Source organism: Euwallacea fornicatus, chromosome 31 (genome assembly GCF_040115645.1).
Source record: "Euwallacea fornicatus isolate EFF26 chromosome 31, ASM4011564v1, whole genome shotgun sequence".
NCBI classification, from domain to species: Eukaryota; Metazoa; Arthropoda; class Insecta; order Coleoptera; family Curculionidae; genus Euwallacea; species Euwallacea fornicatus.
Genome location: NC_089571.1, coordinates 344,875 through 362,202, shown reverse-complemented (window position 1 = coordinate 362,202; position 17,328 = coordinate 344,875). Strand labels below are relative to the sequence as shown.

The window sequence follows — 17,328 nt, the reverse complement described above, 5'->3', positions numbered from 1 at the left end:
AGTCCCAGAGAAAAAACCTCTGACACCCGGTATTATTTTATACGTGGATACCACCACGAAAAAGCAGGACAATGGGCGAGAGAAAGATTACTACTTAACGTCAACAAATGTCTCTATTAGTTTCTAAAGGTTGAATCGTACCAAGATGGTTATGAGTCGAGGAAAGACTTTTCGTGTGTTTTTTGTAAACCAAACTGACTTCGTCTTTAGATTTTCCGATCTCGTAAAGTTTGGATCATCCTTCTTTTCCTTCGTTGACGAATCCGGATCCTGGTTGGATAGTTTCCCATGGGTCAGGGTTTTCAGGGTGAAAGTGATCCAAACATATACCTTAATGGGATTTTGCCATCGATATGTCAACTTATGAGTTCTGCGAATGGTCAAATCGCTGATATTAGTCTATAGGCGGGAAACATTCACAATACCCTAGATGGTACATATGATGGGTCTGTTTAATGTTTCTTCTAATGAACACAAAACTGCCCTTTGAGTCCAGTAATTTATCAATTTGACTTTTAGACGTTTAACATATAACAGACTCAACCAGAAATAACACGGCGATGTGGATGGGAATCCAACACTGCCATACATTTATTGTACATAAACAACCCATGGACTACTAGGCTTATTAGAAAAAATACCAAAGCACTGTACATATAGAAGATTTGTGCCTTTTTACAGATTTTTAAGGAACATATGAAGTTAAAAGAAAAATTATTAAAAATTAAAAATCTTTGCACAAATCACATTTTTTACATACAACGCCATATACAGAGTTATTCCCCCAAACCGTTTATTAAGAGTTTACTATGATCTACAAGTGATACGAATTTGAAAATTTGGAATTAATTTAACTTCGACGTGTATCACTTTTGAAAAATACTTTCAACTTCCAGTTACTTTCGGTTTAACCAGAAATAGCTGTCGACTTGCTTATTTCAAACGGGCACTCCCAGTACCAGAATGAATATGTACTACTAGTTGCACATAACACTTAATTATTTCAATAATGGTTTGAAATAGATATAAGTGACCCTGATACAGTTCAATAGAGATTTACATTATTTATTTAGTACCGCGTAAAGTTATAGGGTGTCCCATTAAAAAAAAAAGACTTCTGCAATTTTAAAAACGCGAGTGCTAGGAGGGGAATTTTGGACACCCTGTGTAATACTATGTCATATAAATAGCAAGGGTGTAAAATTAAGACTCTGTATTGACATTCTGGAAAGTATGAAGATTATGTCTTCTATAACTGTGGAAAAATGCAATTATAAAATTGGTCGTTACGGAAGCACGTTTTTAGTTCAATGTCAAAATTTCAAAAACGGTAAGAGCTAAATAGTGTAAATTATACGGAAAGTAGATCCGAAATATTACGTAAAATCTAGAAACCAAAAAATATACATATAATCCCATTTGAAACAAGCATATTTATAGTTATTTCCGATCAAGCCGAAAGTGGTAGGAAGTTGAAAATATATGTTTTCCCTATTATACAGAGTGTTTCCTAACTAAGAGTAAAAAATTTAAAGGCATAATCCTCGACTGATTTTGAGTCAAAAATGTCTAATAAACATATGTCCGCAAATGCCTTGTTTCCAAGATACGGGGTGCTGAAATGTGACAAGAAAAAGAGATTTTATTTCCAAAATGACTCAATTTGGGTGTTTGAATTTTAGAAAAGACAATTTTTTGGGGGAATGCTTTAATGATTCATTATAAGAATTGCTGAAAATGACCACCATTACTTCATAAGAGATCCTGTATCACAAAGACGTTGAAAGAGGTTTTTAAAGGTTTGGTGGTTGGGAGCTTGGTGGTTTGGAAACCTTTCCATGTAAATGCACCTCGCTGCCAAACACTCACCATCAGCAAGGCCGTAAATAAAAACCATATTGGCCATTTCTTGATTAGTGTAATTAGGCATTTGAAAAATTTTCAAAACTGAGGTATAATCTGATTTTTGGGACACAGAATTATATTCTTTCACTTTAGAGAGTAAAACACCAAAATAACACTGACTATTTTGTTTATAGTAGTGGAAGTAGCAAAAAAAACTAACAATAAACAAGTTAGTAAATACCACCAAACTTTTAGAAATCTTTAAAACCTTTTTCAACGTCTTTCAGTCAACACCCTGTATCTTGGAAACAAGGCATTTGCGGACATATGTTTATTAGACATTTTTGACTCAAAATCAGTCGAGGATTACGCCTTTAAATTTTTTACACGTAGTTAGGAAACACCCTGTATATCAAAGTTGACTTAACTTCAAATTTTCAAATTCGTATCGCTTTTACATCCTAGAAAACTTTTAATGAATGGGTTGAACGAGCAATCCTGCATATACGTATTATTAGACATCAGAACAAAGCTTATCTTTCTAATCTCAAACATACAAGGTGTCCCATAGTTTGGTCTCAGTCCTTAAACAGTCTAATCTACGAGCAAAAATAATACCAAATTGGTAAATAGACATATATCCTGAAGTGCCCCTAACGGAGACATGGCCCCTTGAAGGTGGTCCCAATGCGAGTGTTTTTGCTAAATAATTTCTGAACTACTTAATATAAATATACAGGGTGTTCTCAAAGTTGAGTCATTTATTTTAACACCTGGTAGAACTAGTGAAGAAAAGTTGGTTTACCAAAAATTGTTTATACGAAAGTTGCAGAATAAGAGAGTTAAATAATATTAGATTGTAACCTCCAAGTCGCAATAAAAATGAAAAATTATGCTATGCTCACCGGTAAAAGACATTCTGTTCTACAAAAACTGTTCAAAATTCTCACTATTGGTTCGGTAGATTCAAAATCTTGCTCGGCGCACCCATGAGTGACTACATGCGTCAAAAATAAAGTCCCGATGTCCACGAATAATATCACAAGCATTCTCAATGCTCTGTTGTAGTTCTTCCACATTATTTACTTCTCCATTGTGATTAACTAACTGTTTTAAATAGCCCCATAGAAAAAAATCTCAGTGCGTTAGATCTGGGCAACGTGCAGGCCAAGAGATGGTCTATTCCTGTCCATTTATTAGGAAATTCATTATTTAAGTGTTCTCGTATGAAATGTGATTGAGCTCCATCATGTGGAAATTACATATTCTCTCTCACATTTAAAGGAACATCTTCTAATAAATCTGGCAGATTTTTTTGAAGAAAGCCAAGATAATGTTCTCCTGTCAACCAATTAGGTACAAAGTAAGGTTCAATAAGCATGCCATTTACTACGTCAGCACAAACATTTACCGAAAATCTGTGCTAAAAAATCACTTTTTTTCACAGCATGCGAATTTTCTACTGCCCAAACATGGATGTTGTGGAAAATGTTCACACCATTTGTTGTAAACGTAGCCTCGTTAGTAGCCAAAATGAATTTGGTAAAATGTTCGTTTATGCTATACTCATGTAAAAACCACTGACAAAAGTCAACTCTTTTAAGATAATCTTCGGGCTGTAACGCTTGTACCCGTTGGTAATGGCAGAAATAAAATTGTTTTTGTCGTATAGTTTTCCAGACTTTTCTATGAGCAACTTCTACTAGAGCTGCTATGGACCTAGTGCTCGTTGTTGAGTCGTTTCCGACAATTTCTAAAATGCCATTTTCAATCTCTACCATTTCTCGTAGAGGAAGTTTTCCAGCGTGACCTCCTCCATCCGCGGAGCCGGATGATTTCGTAAAGGAAACCTTTTCGCGTACAAGGGACATGCTGCGGCTGTATTTTGTTGGCACACCCTGTAAATTAATCCTACGTCAACTAGTTCATTATCTTGATAAATGTATGTTATTTTTATTGCACAAAACACCCACAAATTAAAAATGATACACGAACTACTGTACGAATTTATTTAACACTAATCAAATCGAAAATTTCACTGAAAACCGCAAAACAAAAAAATGGTCACACCCAGTATCAGTAGTAAACAAACAATTGTTTATTACTAAAATGTTTTTATAAATAATAGTCGAAAACGACGAACAATCAGATTTGTATTGAAGTTTTTAAATTTTAATTTTTTTAAATAATTATTAATAATTGCTTCATTCTGCAACTTTTACATAAACAATTTTTGGTAAACCGACTTCTCTTTACGAGTTCTACCAGCTGTTAAAATGAATGATTCAACTTTGAGAACACCTTGTATAAAATTTTGGTATTCTCACAATTTTAACGTGCTCAATCCAAATATCTGATCAAAGTAGTTAATCGTGAATCAATCATAGACCTGTCAATGAGAGGGATTGTGTAACAATTACAGCGATATTTTTTTAATGGATGCGATTTTTACATTTATTTTCAAAAATATGCAAATTTGGAGATTTTACTCAAAAAAGGGTACTCTTGAATTTTATCTCTAAATGTCATCGTTTCTGAGAAAAATACAGTTTGATGTTCTGTATACATTTTTTATTATTTTCAGTGCAACAATGAAGTACGGTTTGAACCAAAAGTTCGCTGCTTAATAATAACATTAAAATAACAAATAAAATTATTATGTAAATAAATTAAAATAATATTTGATAGTTTGATATTTTTTTGTAATTAGTTGAATAATCTTTAGTTGTCGAAATTCAATTTAGAGTGAGTTATGGAACGTTTTACACATAACGAACTAGGTGATGTTCACTTTATTTATGGTTATTACGAGCTTTCTTTTATGTTCCGTAACGATAGTTTAATAAAAATATTTGTTTACAATAACTGATCCGTACGTAAAAATATCAAACTGTGAAATATTAAACAACTAGCTTTTGTTTCAAAGTCCACTTAAGCAAATTAATAAAAAATATTAAGAAATTTTTATTTCAACTGTATTTTTCTCAAAAACGGTGACAATTAGAAATATTAATCAAGAGTGCTTTTTTGAGCAAAAAACTCTAGGTTTCCGTATTTTTAGCCAGGAAATGTAAAATTCGTATCCATTAAACAAATATAGCTGTTTTTGTAACACAAGCACTCTGAATGATAGGTTCATGATTCACATTCAACTGCTTTGATTAGATATTTGAATTGAGTATATTAAAATTGTGGAAACACAAAAACTTCATACATTTATGTTAAGCAGTTTAGGAGCTTTTTAGCAAAAATCATATCGTTGAAACCCCTTTCATGGCGCCGTGTCTCCGTCCTAGGGCACTTCAGGACACGTTTTTATTCACCAACTTGGTACTGCACATAGATGACGCAATTTAAGGGTTGGCACCAAATTGTGGGACACCGTGTATAATAACATTTCACGTATTTTACAATGGACCGTTAAATACAAATTATCTAACTTTAAATCTGCATAATATTTCAGACAACTTTTACTTCAATCTGCCATTTTCTTGGCACAATTTAGCTGAAAAAAAATTTGGTATTTTTCCATTTTTTCAACACTTTTGAATATTTTTCATATTTTTCCGAATAAACCTGGTAGGCTAAAGGTCGACATATACGGAACGACCCAGATATTTGTGGTAGACGCTACACTCTACATTAGAATCAAATAGATAACCTAACAACAATGTGAATATTGTTGGGTAACAATGTAATATTGCAGGGTATCGGTTTGAAAAAACGGAGTTTATTATTGCTTGTGACCTACATGTATATCAATCGTGTAAGCAGTGTAAAAAAACACTGAATAAGTGTTTCGGCGATTATTTCCAGATTTGATCATTAACAAGAAATATTCATTATTATGAACATACAGCACATTAACTAACCTTGTATTTTCATTGCTAAGGTACGAGTCCATTAAGCAAAACACGAGAGTAATCATATCACATATGTACATAAGTGTTCCCAAATGGAACACTAAAAACGTAACCAAGCAACTGTTCAGTTACGCAGGTTCTTATTTACTTAATTACGTAATGTTCGATATTACCTACATATTTTTCGTTAGTTGAAGGTTTTCATAAATAATTATCTGACATCATTAGGAACAATCTGGTATAAGCTTTTGTATATTGCTATCGCCGTCCCACGGCTTGATGACTTACCCGAATGAAATTCCTTTGTGTGCGATGAAGAATAAATATCTATGTAAAACAATAAATATCTGTGTAAAATAATAAATATCACTTAAAACGTTACGAAGTTTTTATTAAGAGGTAGATTTGTGCGACACACTGTGGTAATACGTAGCTAACGCCTATGCGTGTAACTGTTTAAACGAAAGAATCAACAGATTTTCCTTCTTTGCCTTCGCTTGTGGCTTTGTGGTAGGAGATGGTAGGAGAACGTGTCGATGACGTCTGAGGACGTAGCGTACCATTTAGCATGTAGACCAGAATGTTGTGGAGAAAGAAGGCGTCAGTTGGCTACATGCAGCTGTAAAACATTCTTTAATGTAATTTCCATGTCACTGCCTCGAAAAATGACTTTTTTCCTTCTTTATTTAAGCACTTCATTAATTCATTGCAGAGTGTTAGAATTTTATATTTTTAAACAGATTTTAATTTATCTCTTCTTCCCTTTTTTTAATGTTATATTAAAATTTATATAAAAACACATAAGAAAGGAACAGTGATTTGTGTTGTGCTCCAGGTGTTCTAAACTTCCAATCTGAATAACCGAAATTGAATCATGAACGTCCGATCGGGGGGACAATATTCAAATGTAGGCATGGGGCCGATAGATATACAGGGTGTAACTTAAGTGATGTCATTAATTTTAAAGGACGATTCCTTACCATAATTTATGAAAAAATGTTCATACAAACGTGTGTTCTAACTTGCATCATTTTCAAGATACTGGGTGTCGAAGTTTTATTAAAAGGTCGACTTTCATTAATTACTCAAAACGCTTTGCGCCGATTTCGATGAAACTTGGCATGTTTGCAACCATTATAAGGGGCTGCTTTTGATGTTTTTACATTTTAAACAATAATTCCAGTGGCGTCGCAAATAGTTACCTGATTGTTATTTATGGTGTGATTATTGTACGCCACCGTTTTTACTGAATTTCATACTTGTATCAGACTAAATAATTAAAAATACAACTTTCTTGTCCTTTGACTTCTTTTTGTAAAAAGATTTATTTCGTGTTTAATGTGTGCAAAGTATCGCGAGTGGCGCCCCCTACATTTTACAATGAAAATGAGAGCAGATTTCAATTTGTCACCCCAAAAAACCCCCCTAATCGAATATTGTGATAATACACCAGTTATGAAAAAAATATTTATGAAAAATTGAAACCAAATTGCACTTTTGACACTCTGTATCTCCGAAATCGTCCACTTTTGGACTTAGGTAAGTTGGGTTAGATCATCATATTTTAGCCTCAGGAATTTGTGATAGCATTTTTTCCGCACATTTTAGAGACACCCTGTATACAGAATGTTTGGTAACTCGATACATTTCTTCAGGAAAAAAGGAATCGTCTTAAACTATTAACAAAATACAATTTCTGATATAAATATATAAAGAGTTTAGTGTCTGAAAGACCTATTGACAGTGAAGAGGGGTTGCTAGCAAGGGTAATGGCCGCCTGCCCACAAATCCAAAACACACCTGAAATATTTTAACGTGTCAGAACATCAATGAACAGGCGAGCTCAATTAGGTCTTGAACAAAATGGCCATCAATTTGAACAATTTCTGTAATGTTATAGCAAATAAATAGTATTTAGAACACATTTAATATCATTAAAACCATTTATAGGATATCGTGCATGTAGACAGTTTTCAATTTTTTACTAGCAAACGCCACAACGGACGAAACAGAGTCAAGTGAGCATTTTTCTTCTAAGTGAAAGTAAACTTCTAAAAATAATTTTTATTTTGATACAAAGCATTGGCGCACAATTTTTTTCCTTTAAAAATGTGCTGAGGGGTGTCCGTACCCACGCCACTGGTAAAATTAAAAATAACTTTTTTGCATATGCACGTGTCAAATTTCACTTACATATCTCAAGCGGTTTCGAATATATCAATAAGAACTGGATTTTTTAAGTAAAATATAACACCCTGTATCTTCTTAATAAAGCATTATTGGAATATGGTTTATGTGGGGAGTCATATTATTTTTCAATGTACAATTACCTACTAAAATATAATGAAACACTTGTGGGACACCCTGTATATGTATTGACCTTTGTGCAATATAGAAAAGTCAATTTTTTAATGGCAAATACTGTTTATGGTTTTTAAGGGCGATAAATTAAAGTCCTTTTACGTGTTCGATGCTCACTGTAGACGGCGCTCTCAGCGCTAGTTGAACTTTCTTCAAAGGGACATAAGTTTTTTATCACCCAGTATAAAATTTATTTTTTATTTATTATTATTATTATTAATTTTGTTTAAATTTGTATTTTCCTACATGTTTTATGGCAAAAAGGTCTATAGGTACAAATCTCTACTGACATTACTTCTTGAGATATTCTAATTTTCAATTCATATATTTATTTTTTTTATCTTCAAGTTTTTATTTGAATATACAAATGTTATATTATTTATTTAGGGCGAATGAAATTGTACCTACTCGTACCTATCAAGAGTATAGATGTTGTTGATATTAGAGATATTTCCAAGTTAGTAATAAATTGTCAAATTTTGTGTTATTTAAGCTTCAATTGTGTTTTAAATTGAGATGGCTGAAGCTCCCAGAAATTTACAAATGGCAGATATGTTATTAGGTTATGGATTTTGTTAAGGAAACAGCTGGGAACACATTAGGATGTGCACAGAAAGATTTCCAAACTGGTGCAGACCAAACTACCAAACGTGTATTGCCATCGACAGGCAATTTCGCAAGAGCGGTAGTTTCAGTCCTCTAACTGTTAATTACGGGCGAAAATGGACGATGAGGGTCCCTAAAATTGAAGAAGAAACTTTGGAGCGAAACGGTAAAAATCCAAAATTAAGCATCCAGCGCTCACATTTAGAAATAAGAGTACTGAGAGACGTTAATAGAACTTTTAAAGAGCAATTACTTTATGCCCATCACATCTAAAGAGTATAAGAGCTTTTACATATGAATCTTGATTTATGACTGAGCTTTTGCCGATTTGTCCATGAGAAGAGAAAACACGACATTAATTTTATTACAAACACGGATGAAAATTATTTTATGAGAAGTGAAATTGCTAACTTACACAATGAACATGTTTATGCTGATGAAAATCCGTATTCTAGCAAAGTGGTATATCATCAACACGAATTTAAGATTAATGCGTGGGCAGGTGTAATTAATAATTTTATACAGGTCCTGTTATTTTGCCGCTCCGATTAAATGGTGAAAGTGATTTACAACATATTCAAAATACATTGCCAAGTTTATTGGGAGATCTGCCTTTATAACTTCGGTAAAATTTATGGTTTATGCACAACGGTGCTCCGCCACATTTCACTATGAACGTGTGCAACCATTTACATCAACAGTACCCACGCAGATGGATCGATAAAGGAAATGGTGCTCCGGCGAATTGGGACCCGCGCTCGCCGGATTTGCCTCCGATGGATTATTTGTCATAGCGATCTTTAATAACCTCCACGGCCATAAATAATTTAAAGAAATTACAGTGATGAATCTGAAATGTAGTAAACTTTTTTTAAGAACAACGAGAAGTTGGTGAGTAGAGTGCATTTGAAGTTTTTACGTGAAATTTATGTTTATATACATAAAGTCACTCCGAACCTTCACTAAAAGTACAAACAATTTTTTTACACAATTAAATTAACATTTTTAAATAATTTAATCTATTTTTAAGTGTAATTCTTTTCATTTAAACTGTGTCTGAAAATTCTTCAGACTTTTCTGGGAATTCCCTGATTTCTGCAATAAAATATTCTAAAGAGGGCTAACACCCGGGGGACCAATAAACCTGTGGTATCATCAAGTCCCGAAATTCAAAGGGTAGCGGCAGTACAGTTTGCTGCTAGATAATAAAAGTATCTGGAATTTCCCGAGAAGTCTTAGAACGATGCAATATCAGTCGCACGTGGGCCATTGTCCAAGATTCAACTTCTGAGTTAAGAGAAGTACATATTGGTAACCGTAAAATCAGAGACCAACAAAGGGTTGGTTCCCGGTTCCCGTGGAACCCAATTTTATGATTACTAAAATAAATTGAAGGACAGAAATTGAATTGACCAACGATGGGAATTTCCAACCGCCTCGTTAGACTAACGGTTCAACCCCTGTGGGGATGTCCGAGATCTGGGGAGAGGGGAACCGAAGAAACGAACTCAAGTCAGTTCCGTCTGTGTTTTCTCAGGAGAATCTTCTTTAATCAACCCTCGCATCGCTCAACACATATACAGTGTACCAGCATCACTAACAATGCATATATGTACAAGCAAGGTGTGATTTCATCATTCAAGGGGTTCAATTACAAACTCTTGCAACCCAATCAAACTAGTTGTTCTTGGAAATACCAGGGGCTAGTTATTGTTAAAACGTCAACTAAGTACAGTCTTTTACCACCTGTTTTGCTTGGAACCACGAGTTACATTATTTACGAAATAAAGCATTAAAAACTCAAACAAGAGTGCATAAATCCAGTTTCTTTCTGTCTGGAAAAACGAGAATGGTCCTTCGGTACAAACTCAAACAGATCCAGCCGCGGAAGCAGGTACCACTAAGTTACATCAGTGCCCTGGAGAGGTACAGCAGCTTCTCCAGAGGACAAACTGTACGAATATACAGGGTGATTTCAACCCAACTAGAGGCAAACAAAGGACCAATCCCTGGTATCGCGGAGGACGTCCAATTCCAATAATTCAATAAAGGGTCGTTACCGTGTGACAAGGGAAGGGTAGTGGGAACTGACTGTTGAGGCTTCCACTCACTTTTTAGTCAGTTCACACTAGACCTCATCAGAGATTAACAATTCGCAAAAAGTCAAAATTTGCCCTTGAAATCATCAGACACCAATCACTTGTCAACACCTTTAAGCTAAGAACTTCGTTAATATACAAATTCAAAAAGTCAATCAAGCAATTCAATTCAACTCAGTTTCTTTCGGTCTGACAAAAACGAGAGTGGTCCTTCGGAAACAAAAGGTTTAGAACCAGCCGCGGAAGCAGAACTCACTAACTACTACATTGTCCAGGGGAATTACATAATTCCCCCCAAGACAATTCCTATACCACATACAACGAGTACAAGCTCTGTTGCTCCGCGATTTTCAGCCAAAGCTATATTTCAGTAGGTGGTTACTCTGTAATGTACCTCCCGTATTATCTTAGTTCTCATGGAATATCTCTTTTGAACATTTAGACACATCACAGAACAATTAAGCTATTTGCTACATTTAGATATTATCTTTGTTTATATACAGTAAATTCATTCTAATGTAATTTGCTGGTGCAAAGTTCTAAGTTCGGGCTAATCTACAAACTACCCTTAATGACAAGCAGTAGCATATAAGTAACTCGGAACCCCTTGAAAGGACAGATTTCCTACAGAAGTCATGCAGATTCGTCCTCAGAAACCGATAGTTAATGCCTAGTGTTGTCTTGCTCTTGTACCATTGAGAAGTTGAATAAAAGTGTTGTATCTTAATTCTCGTATAATTCCTCACGGTCACATTACAACTCCATACAGAGGCTCATAACAACTTTTTTTTTAGTGAAGTTTTATTTACTGATGGGGCAACTTTTTCGTGAGAAGCAATCATTAATTTTCATTCATGGCTTACGAAAATCCTCATGCAATAAGAGAAAGTCGCTTTCAGCAATCATTTTCACTAAATGTATGGATAGAGATTATTGATGACTATCTTATTGGACCACACCTTTTATCCCCTCGACTAAATGATAATTCGTAGAGTCAGTTTCTAACTAAAGAACTAAATGTCCTCTTGGAAGATGTTCCTCTACAAGTAAGAGCTAATTTCTGGTTTATGCCCCAGCTTACTTCAGCCGTGTTGCTCGTCAGTACCTCGACAACACTTTTCCTAATCGCTGGATTGGACGCGGAGCTGCTCAAATTTGGCCAGCTCGCAGTCCCGATATGAATCCTTTAGACTTTTATTTGTGGCGTCACCTCAAGTCGCTCGTGTATATGACACCTGTATTAGATGAAGATGATTTAAGAAATCGAATAATTCAATGTTGCAATGCCATAAGAAATACTGCAGGAGTTTTTGAACGAGTGAGACAATCAATGATGAGACGAATGGGATCGTGCATTTTATCAGAAGGTGGCCATTTTCAACATTTGCTTTGATTCTGTGTCAGAAATGATTATTTTTATGATTGCTATTTATAGCTAAACAATAAAAATAAATAAAAATGGTGCTGTATTCATTCATCAATAGTACTTATTACATTGCAGTTTTTTATTTACTTACTCGAAAACGGTGCGTCCTACGAAAAAAAGTTAAGAGACTTTTTTTCTTTCATATTGAACACGTAATTAAAAAAGGAACAAAATATTGGAAAAGAACAGTGGCGTATCACATTTTTACTTAAAAATATCCAGCAATTATCCTGCCCGCACGCCACTGGTTACACAACAGCCACTGTTTTTGGCGTAAAATACGCACCGTTGCTAACTCTCAAACCTTGCAAAATTTCATTAAAATGTCTCCAACAGTTTCGGAAATATTTTTAAAAAAATTATTTTTTAGACTTTTCACACCCTGTATTTCCGCAACGAAGCATTTTTGGGATATACATAGTTTATATAACAAAATTACCTTTATTTTAGCTATAGAACACGCTCCCGAAGTTATGTACCATACTTAGGAAACACCCTGTACAGTAGCGGCCGTAAGTGGAGAAACTTTTATAAAATGTACAATAAATTATGATTATTTCAATATTTAGTAGGAAACCCTTTGCTTTTAATGACTGCTTGGCATCTTCTAAGCATCGATTCTATAAGTTTCATAATTTCTTCCGCAGGTATAGCCTTCCAGGTTTGTGAAAGCTCGACAAATAAATCTTCTTTAATTTTAAATTTCTCCTTGCTTTCCTTCCGAATAGCGACTTCAAGTTGTTTCCACAGGTTTTCAATAGGGTTGAGGTCTGGACTTTGGGCTGGCCATGTGATTATGTCCACTTGTTCAGAAGCCGAGAACTCCTTAACCATTTCGGCGGTACCATTAGGATCGTTGTCATGCATTAACTTCCAGGAAAGAGAGAGATTTTCTTCACTGTAGGGCACCATTGTGTTTTGTAAATTATTTAAGTATATGTCGGATCGTCAATAGGGAGATCTTCCATGATGATATAAAGTATTTAGTTCACTTTTAATGGAAAGCACAGAAAAGGGCAAAACCAACGAATTCGCTACCACACGATCGCTTCTCCTCACTTGTCAATTTAATCTGCCTGTCCCTTTTTGGTTTCTGGTTTTCCAGATCTCGCGAGTCCTTCAAATCCGAGGGATTAAGGTATCTGCTAGTCCCTGTTTCCGACGAAAGCTCGCACACATGGCCTCTCGATTTCGCCCTTGGTGGTAGCGACCTCGTTCGACAGTGCTTTTCCTTAAGGTGGCCCTGTCAGCCTGCCCTTCGTCATATTATCAGCTCGTAATGTTACACTTTATCACTTAAGGACTAATAAATTTCCGACATATACATAGCGGTCCATAGTTTGATTCATTTTGACGAGTGGTCCCATTCCACGTCCAGAAAAACATCCCCAAACTAAAGTGCTCCCACCGCCATGTTTCATAGTGGGTCTAATATATTTCGGATTAAATCTTTTTTTTTTATTTATTTTTTTTTAATTAAAAGATACTCTTTACAAGATCCTTTAAAACTATTACGATCTGATCTTTTAAATAGATCAATGAGCAATTTTGTTCTAACTTAAATTATTACGTGATGATTAAAACTAAGGTCTTACTAGTTTGCCTTAAGATCTAATAAGTTTACTACACTAAACTTAGCATGTAGCACAAATACCGCACAATAATCTGCTTCTCACTATCACTATTTCACTAACTCGAAAGACTTGGTTTTCTTGAGTCTTTTTGCTATGTTTGTGTGGTCTAAGAGCTGGATGGCCTCGACATTCACATAGTTAAGTAACTTTTGTTCGTGGATACTGGCAACTTTGGTGATGGTTTGAATCAACAGTCTCCATTTGAAGGTCCCGATGGATGTCTCTGTTTCGACAGTACTAAGGTGCATCAACGATGTTCCTTAGTGCTTTGTTCTGAAATCATTGGATCACTTGTATGTTGCTCTTGCTGGCACAACCCCAGAGTTGAATACCATAGGTCCAAACAGATTTCAGTATTTGTTTGTATAATAACAGTTTGTTGTATGTAGATAACTTGGAATTTCTTCCAATAACCAAAAACATTTTTCTTAATTTGATGCCCAGTTCTTCACGTTTCTTTTTGACATGAACTTTCCAGCGGAGTTTCGCGTCTAATGTCATTTCCAGATATTTAACCGAGTCGGCATGAGGAATCTGAGTATTGTTGATCCGGATGGGTAGATGTTGCTTTTGTTTATTGGTAAAGTCTGTACGTACAGACTTGTTTTCATTTACCTTGATTCGCCAGATTTTAGTCCAGATATTAATTTTATTAATAGAGGTTTGGAGTTTTTCAGCAGCCTCTTCATGATCTCTTCCGATAGCAATGACTGCGGTGTCATCAGCAAATGTTGCTATTGTTTCTTGTTCAAGACTTGGGACATCACTAGAATATAATAGATAGAGTACTGAACCCAGCACAGTACTTTGTGGTACCCCTGCTCGGATTTCCTTTATTTCAGAGTAGGCATCTTCTTGTTTGATTCTGAAATATCTTCTTGATAAATAGGATTGTAGGAGCTGTGAATGTTGCTGTGGCAGAAACTGGTTCAGTTTATGGAACAATCCTTCGTGCTATACTTTACCAAAGGCCTGTGCAACGTCGAGGAAGGCGATGGAACAGACTTTCCTTTCTTCTAGTGATTTTTCGATGACATTTATAATTCTATGTACTTCGTCAATTGTGAAGTGACTTTCTCTAAATCCAAATTAACGAGAAGGTATCAAATTCTTTTCTTCTACTATGGGTTTTAGCCTCTTGAGGAGTGTTTTTTCATATAATTTGGAGATGACTGGTAGCAACGATATAGGTCTATACAATGCTACGTCATTAGGAGGTTTACCTGGTTTGGGAATCATGACGACTTCTGCTACTTTCCACATCTTAGGAACGTACTTCAATCTGAAGGATGCGTTAATAAGATTGACAAGTTTTATTACAGATTTCCTGGGAAGTTGCTTTAATACTTCACCAGTGATGAGGTCAAAACCAGGGGGAATTAAATCTTTGATTGACAGGACGTCTTGACCACTGAATACCATCGGATCCAAACATACACTCACTTTCACATGAAATGCACCACCCAGTAATAATAATAATTAAGTCTTGTAACTTGGGCAAAATAATGCTTCATAATGGAGTATCAAATGATCAGACTTTCAGTAAAAAGATACAACATTTATTAATTAAAAAATTAATAATGAGTGACATCGCCTCGTACGGCAATGCAAGCACGTACTCTTCGCCGCATGCTTTGCAACAAATGATCAATATCCTCCTGGGATATTTCATTCCATGCTACCTCAAGATGATATCGTAGGTCATCCACATTGTTTGGAGAACTCGGTAAATTTCGAAGACGGCGACTCGTTATGTCCTAAAAATGTTCGATGGGCGATAGGTCCGGTGACCGTGCAGGCCAAGGCAGTATTTCCAATTGTATTTCTTCCAGGTATTGTCGAGTAATGTTCACAATATGTGGTCTTGCATTATCCTATTGGAAAATGCCATTTCGTAAAGTTTGCATGAAGGGTACTAATACTGGCCTCAGAACATTGTTAATGTAGCGACGTGCATTTAGGGTGCTTGGAATGAACACAAAAAAGATCTTCGACCAACACATATCGCACCCCAGACCATAACACCAGGAGTTAAAGCTGTGTGGCGCCTTTCATAAAACTGTAAATTTCTTCTTACACCTCGGTATCGTGTGACTCTTCTACGATTACCATTGATCCATGAACAAAATCGCGACTCGTCACTGAAGACGATATTGTTCCACTCATGACTCCAATCAACTCGTTCTTAACACCAGGCCAATCTGGAAGCTTGGTGTTGGGCGTTTAGTGGCAGTCGTAGATTTGGGCGGTATGAATGCAGGCCAAAAGACGAAATTCTTCTGTAAACTATTGCCATCGACACCCGACGATTTAGAGCTCCCATCTAATCTACTGCGACAGACATTGTTGTTTGAAATCGATCATCAATGGCCATCCGTTTAAGAAGTCGATCTTCACGTGCATTGCTGCTACGGGGAGGACGTCCAGGTGGACGATGTTGCTGAACCCTTTCTTCAGACCATGAAGACCATATTCTCCCAATCGTGGTGCGGTTCCGATTCATTCTTCGGGCAATCTCACGAAAAGGAAGTCCACCCTACTTCATGCCGATAATTCGCCCTCTATCGAAATCCGAAACGTAGGAAAAATTTCGACGCTGTCTCACTGGGGGCATCTTGGGATATCTCGTTCACAGTTCAACAACAAAATAAACTGATATTTCCATGTAAATATTATTTTAGGAGTCTAACCGAGCATTCGCACGGATCGGACGTATCGCCTGATAATAGTGCCTAAACATAAACAATTTTTTATCGCGTCGTGCGGTCGAGTTAAAAACCCAACCCGTAAAACGCATCGATATATACGAGCTATTCGCGCTCTCTTTCAAGGATCATGGATCCTGGGAGTTCCTTTGAATCCGAATCGGATCAGGGCTCTCGGGACGGGCCTTTTCAGGTGCCTAGAGCGAAAAAACGTGGGAGGAAACCAAAATCCGCACCCACTACTCCAACCACTCCTCGAGTTGAAACGAAAAGACCAGCCCTCGAGAGACAAATCACTGCCGAAACCAATAATATGGATACAACATCAACGCCAACAACCTCAGAATCAACATTAACATCACCCAAAATAAAAACAACAATCGAGATCACAGGAAAAAAACCACTTACCAACAAATCACACACATTCACTGTGTACTTAAAGACAACAATCTCGAGACTGGAGTTCGCCCTCAGATGGGAGGAGCTGGTTCCGGGAAATCAAGACATAATTATCAAACTTGAAAAAACTTTCCGTATCAAAACAAATGATGAGAAAACAACAACAAACGGCCTGATGACGCTGACCAACAGCGGAACCGTGTCGTCATTCAATCTCACGTCTTCACCAAATTCCACCCTCAACACATCAAATTCAACGGCCAACCCCCTTTTAATACCCACTTACTCAGCCGTTGTGACCGGAGTGGACCTCGAAATCAGCGACGACTTATTCCGCCAAAATCTAGAAAAAATTGGTTTGACCAAAATAAGATTCTGCAAAAGAATAAT

The 17,328-nt window shown here is 36.0% G+C and overlaps 1 protein-coding gene across 2 annotated transcripts in view; it reads right to left on the bottom strand.

Annotated features, from left to right (window-relative positions):
• Nucleotides 1-17,009, bottom strand: part of LOC136348092 (uncharacterized) — a 53,520-nt gene extending 36,511 nt beyond the window's left edge. The window contains exon 1 of one of the 2 annotated variants that reach the window (XM_066298668.1): nt 16,948-17,009. The gene's annotated coding sequence lies outside the window, so the exon portion shown is untranslated. Of the gene's footprint in view, nt 1-5,996; nt 6,189-16,947 lie in introns of those variants that run through there. The other variant, XM_066298667.1, reaches the window with a different exon arrangement.
• Between the last annotated feature and the right edge of the window lie 319 nt (nt 17,010-17,328).